Source organism: Mus pahari, chromosome 23 (assembly GCF_900095145.1).
Source record: "Mus pahari chromosome 23, PAHARI_EIJ_v1.1, whole genome shotgun sequence".
In the NCBI taxonomy this organism is placed as follows: domain Eukaryota; kingdom Metazoa; phylum Chordata; class Mammalia; order Rodentia; family Muridae; genus Mus; species Mus pahari.
Window position 1 is genome coordinate 8,322,113 of NC_034612.1, and position 6,047 is coordinate 8,328,159.

A 6,047-nucleotide genomic window follows, 5' to 3' on the forward strand; every position below is an offset into this window, starting at 1 on the left:
GTAGCCTGTCGCTGTTAGCTGATAAAATGCCAAGGTGTGTACGTGCCGTAGAGAATGTACTATGGGCAAAGTGTGAAGATATTTCACTCTCTGTCTCTATAGCAAAGCCTACCCTGGCCGGTTTGCCCGTCCCCAGTGCAGCATGCCACCATGCACGGCTACGCAACATTACAAGGATTTGGTGGCATTTGGCTGCTAACTTGCCTGTGTGGTTGTTCTAAACAGTGAGGTCATGTCCCAACTTCAAAGGGCTCCACACGCTCTTTCCAGGGGCTTCTTTCCCTGGTGGTTCGTCTCCCAGCGCTGGGCTCAAGTCCTCTGTTTGCTTCGCACTGTTTCAAGCTTCTAGATCTATTCAGGTTCTCTCGTGTGGAACCCAAACGGCATTACAGACCATTGGCCTTGTCCGGTTGGAACCCAACCTGGTTCTCAAACAACAGACCTGGCTCCCCAAAGTGGGGGCCATCAGCAGGGCATTTCCACACAAAGGGAAGTTGGGGTCCATGTTGACAGAGCCGCTTCTAGTCCTGGCTACAATCCCCGGTGTCATGGTCCCAGGGAACCAATGCAACGGTCCTACAGTGATGGACTTCACTGTTCCCAGATAACGAAGGCGGTTCTTCCACAGGGTCGTCGGCCGGTCTCCCAGGTGAGACAAACCAGTGCAGAACTCTCCAAATTCAGGTGGTAACGATGGTACAGATAGAAATTATTGTTGAAGAGTTTTGGTGGCGGGTGGTTTTGGCTTTTTGAATCTGTGCCAACTTTGAGTTTACAACCTGAGGGCTGGGATTACAGGTGTGTGCCATACATCTGGATCGAAGGTTTCGTTGTTGTTGATGTTCTTTTCTTTTCTTCTTAAAGATTGATTTATTACATTTCTCTGACTACACTGTAGCTGTTTTTAGACATACAAGAAAAGGGTAAAAACATCCCATTAAAGATGGTTGTGAGCCACCATGTGGTTTGGTTGCTGGGATTTGAACTCAAGACCTCTGGAAGAGCAGTCTCTTAACTGCTGAGCCATCTCTCCAGCCTCGTTGTTCTTTTTTTAAACCACTGCCTTTGCATGAAGCCAACTGAACACTCAGTGACTTATGGTTTAAAAAAGTCCCCATCTCTGGGGAAGGAGACAAGGCTCAGGGGCGACTAGTCATCTCTGAGGAGAGACATGGCACAGCAGAATGGGGAACTGGAAGGTCACCCACTGGAGCCTAACTTTCAGAACTATTGAAATCTCACACTCCAGGCTGTTGAGACTGGAAGTGGCACCTGCCGTCCAATGAACTTGATGCTCAGGACCCACCCAGTGAAAGGACGGTAAGGGCTCCCCAAAGCTGTCAACTGACCTCCATATGTACTACGGCATGCTTACATTCACACACACACACACACACACACACACGTGCGCGCACGCACGCACACATGCGCACGTGCATATAAAATTAATTATTTAAAAAACTCAGCAATCCCTTTGAACCTGGAATTCTAACAGTTCATCTCAAAGTCGTCACCAAAGGTATGTGGGGAAAACGAGCCTCCGATCAGGATGAAAAACCAGAAGCAACCTAAGGAAGGTCCAACACCTGGGGAGTGGATACGTGCATCATGGCACATCCATATGACTCACTGCTGCCACCCCTACCCCAAAACAAAAGGCACACAGAAATATTTTGTCACAAGAGTAATAAGCATTTCATATATATATGTATGTATATATATATATACAAAAAAACTTATTACAGGACATGGAGAAAGGTTGTATATTATAGGATAGACCATGGAACACAATGATACATTTCCATAAAGTTGGTTTTGGTTTTTGTTTAGTTGTGAGTATGTGTGCCTGTGTGCCACCAGTGTGTATGTATGTGTGTGTGTGTGTGTGTATCATGCATGCAGTCACATGCACGCTGTAGCCCGGATACGGAGGTCAAAGGGCAACTTTTAGGAGCGAGCTTGTGCCTCTCTCCTCAGGATCTAGATATGGGATTCAGGTCATAGGATTCGCTCAGCAAGCATTTTTACCAGGGGAACCATCTTGCTGGCTCAAAATATGTTTTGTGTGCACATATATATGTGTCCATGTGTCCATGGGCTCTGTGTGTGTGTATGTGTGTGTGTGTGCTGTGTAAGTGTGTGCATGTGTATGGGAGTCTAAAGTTGACATCAATAAGACTCCCCTGATTTTATAGAGCAAGGCACAGCCTCTACCCCTTGAAACTAGAGCTCAAAGATTAGCCCGGCCTCCCTAGCCAGCTTGTCTCTTGGGGATTCCCTGTGTCTTTCCCCCGAGTGCCAGGATTATACGCAGCTCTAAGTCCCACCCGGCATTTCCAAGTGTCTGGGGAATGAATGTCATCCCTACACAACGTGCCCACAGTTACATGGCAAGCGCTTTAGCCGCTGAGCCATCTCCAGCCCTACTTTTGGAAATCGTTAGTGATGCAGTAGATTAGAATACTAGACCACTCTGAGCTTAAAGTGTGGGGGGGAGGACTCCGCACTGAGAGTGCAGGAACTGGTCCCCGGGTCCACCACGGGTGGTCTCTTCTGTGACAGGCTTGGAGCTTGGATTGAGTCTCCCATATTCTGAACTAGGGTGGTAGCAACTCCGGGGAGTCTTTCCGAGTCAAGCAGGTTTTGCTCACATTACCCAGGAACAAACTCATGATCATAAAAGCCAGGAAAGGGAGATGGGTTTATAGAATAGCCCCGAGAGTGTCAGAGGACCAGAGATGGCCACGAGAGTGCTAATTTGCTGTCTGTCTGTTTCGAATCATCCTGTGGCACTTTGGGGGTTCCTCTTTTTTCTTAAGGATGGATTCCAAGAAGCTTAAAAAAAAAAAAAAAGTTAATAGAAGAAACCATAAAGCTCCAAGCCACGTGGGTGAGCACCACTTGCAGACAATGATCTCCAAACTGTCGAGGCCGACACAGGCCATGTTAGAAACCTCAGCTATCTAAGCAAGTAGCATGCTTGTGACCCTCACCCCACCCCAGACCTTGTTAGGAGCACTTTGCTCTCTGGAAATTGCTTTGGGAGACAGAACACACATCAGGTCACCCTGCCCAGCCTCTATCTGGCACCTCACCTGGTGGTGTCAGAGTCAAGGTGTTTCTTTGGAAAACTCTTTGCCGTCTTCTACTTAGAACCAAGTGAGTCTGTCCGTGTCTTAGGTGACAGATGTGAGCCAGCACAGACTAATAAGAGGCTGAGTCATTTTGGTCACCAGAACTGGCTCGGTCGGGATGGACACACGGTCCATGCTAAGTTAATCAGACCCCATGAAGCTTAGTCCTGAGACCTGGGTTAGAACGACTGAGAAGGAGGTAGATAGTGCTAGCTAGCTGCTCTGTGGATAGTCTGGAAGACAAAATGACTAAAGACACCTCTGCAGCAAAATTTGGGCCGCTTGAGAAGGAACCAGACAGGAACAAGGAAAAGTCACATTCCTGCTAACACCCTTTAGAAAAAGATTTTTTTTTTTTTACAGTTAATTTTTTTTAATCAATGTGTGAATCCTTGTGTACATTTGCAGATCCCCAGGTTACAGACGGTTGGGAGCTGCCACATGGTTCATGGGTTCTGGGAGCAGAGCTTGGGTTCCCTGCACTAGCAGTTAGCTAGCACTTTTAACTACCAAGCCATCTCTTAAGCCCACTTCCCCTCTTTTAAAAAGATATATTTTATTTGTTATGTATGTGTATGTGTGTCTGCATACGTATCCAGCTTCTCTTGGAAGCCAGAAGAGGGCCTTGGGTCCCCTGGGGTTAGAGTTACAGACAGTTGGAGCCAGTTGATATGGATGGTAGGATCCAAATCCAGGTCCTCCTGCAAGAGCCATCTCTTCCTAGTTGAGCCATTTCTCTGGTACCTGGGTACAGTCAGGCCTGATGCTCGAATTTCTGCTTAGGCGGGGCTCAGTTGTTTTCCCGTGACTTACAAAGAAGATGGGCCTGAAGTAGCAGAGCTGTTCACCCCTCTGCATGATGGAACGGCAGTGCGTCTGCAGAATTTGGGGTGCTAAGTATTCATTCAGTGCTTCTTCAGCAGAGCCTATTCAAGAAGGGATCTGGAGACCTCCCCAGAGCCCTCTTATAATTATTAGCTCATGAAAGGAACTGGGGCAAAGTGGTGGTGAGCTTGCTTAAAGGTGGTCAGTCATGGGGAGTAGACTTCCCCTCCCAGCTGGGCCTCTGAGTTAGGACAAATAAAACCCAACATCCAGCCGGTGGCCCAGCTCATAGAATTTCCCCTGTGACTTTTTTCACTTTCTGTCTGTGTAAGCTTTTCACACCAATAGACACAACAGTTAAAAACAAAACTTTGCCAAAGAGTTATAACTTTGAGACAGAGGGGACCAGGCACACTATTATACTTCATACATAATATTTGATGCAGATCAAGGGAGGATGTTTATAGTTTGAATCATCAGCCTGTTCCACTTGTAGTATTTAGCAAGCTATCCTCTAGCACCTGGCTAGTGTGGGGGTGTGTGCGCATGTGTGCGTGTGCACGTGCACATGCATGTGTACACGTGTGTGCGAGTGTGTATGTGTGTGTGTGTGCTTTTAAAATACTCTACAAAGGTGGCCCGAGACGCAGTTCATTCAGTAGAGTGAGTGTCTAGCATACGTGAAGACCTGTGTTGGAGCCAGGCATGCTGAGACACACTGGTAGGGTCCGCACCTGAGTAGTGAGGACTGAAGGATTTAAGCAGAGGTTGAAGGTCATCCTCTGCAAGTGCCAGGCCAGCCTGGGGCCCTGCCTCCATCCTACAGTGACAAACAAAACCCCAACCATTTATCCAACTCGGTCTATCCAAGTTGAGACGAGTCTCCAATGCTCTCCAGAACAAGGTCTAAGAAGCTGGGAGGGGTGGGAGACTTTAATCTAAGCCTCTGGGTCACTGTGTGGTTGTATAGATAACGATGTTGCTGGGTGTAGTGGGCTCATGCTACCTGTGTTTAAATCTAGGCTATCGTTGGCTGCCATCTTGCTTACCTGAGTGTGTGCGCCTTATCCCAGCTGGTCTGCCCGAGACCCCCTGATCGTGAACCTTAGACCCCTATGCGGCCCCATTCCCACTCCGACAAGATGAAAGAAATGATCAAGAACCAGGAAAACCTCTCCAAACTGCAGGCACAAGTGTGCATTGGTGGGAAAGGAACCGGTCGTAGAAAGAAGAGGATGGTTCATAGAGCAGCCACAGCAGATGATAAAAAAAAACTGCACTGCTCCTTAAAGAAGTTAGGGGTAAACAACATCCCTGGAATTGCAGAGGTGGATACGTTTACAAACCAAGGAACAGCGATCCATTTTCACAACCCCTAAAGTTCAGGCTTCTCTGGCAGCCAACGCCTTCCAGGCCACGCTGAGACAAAGCAGCCAAGAGACGTGCTGCCCTGAGTCCTCAACCAGCTTGGTGCATGCAGTCTGAGTGTAAGGAGACGGGCTGTGACGCTCTGCCCAAACACTCTGTGGACAGAAAAGCATCACTTGCTTCTGGAGAGGATGCTAGGGATGAAGTTTCCGATCTGGTGGAGAATTTTGACGAGGCTTCAAAGAACGAGGCAAACCGAACTGAAGCAACTGCTGAAGAAGGCGATGCTTGCAGAGGCTACGGGAGCTGCTATTTGATATGACTGCTTTTTCAATTTTTGTTTGTTTGTTTACTACGGATCTGATATTTTTTAAGCCCAAGTCCCCCACCCTCACCCCATCCCCGGACACTGCAGATCTTTTCAGTTTTCACTTATACCTAATTCATTCTGAATTATACCTAATTCATTCAAGAAGCCTGAAGAAGCCTGGGAATAAACTTTGTAAACTTTGGAAAAAGGTTAATAAAATTCTTTGCCTAGTTTTATATATATATATATATATATATATATATATATATATATATATATATATATATATATATATATTATCTAGGATGTTTCTGATTATAGCCAACTTTCCCCCCACCCCCTTTGGTTTTTCGAGACAGGGTTTCTCTGTGTAGCCCTGGCTGTCCTGGAACTCACTTGGTAGACCAGGC

General features: G+C 47.1%; 1 pseudogene; it reads left to right on the top strand.

The window, feature by feature from the left end:
• Positions 1 to 5,101: 5,101 nt before the first annotated feature.
• On the top strand, positions 5,102 to 5,649 carry LOC110313132 (annotated as a pseudogene).
• The last annotated feature ends 398 nt before the right edge of the window (positions 5,650 to 6,047 follow it).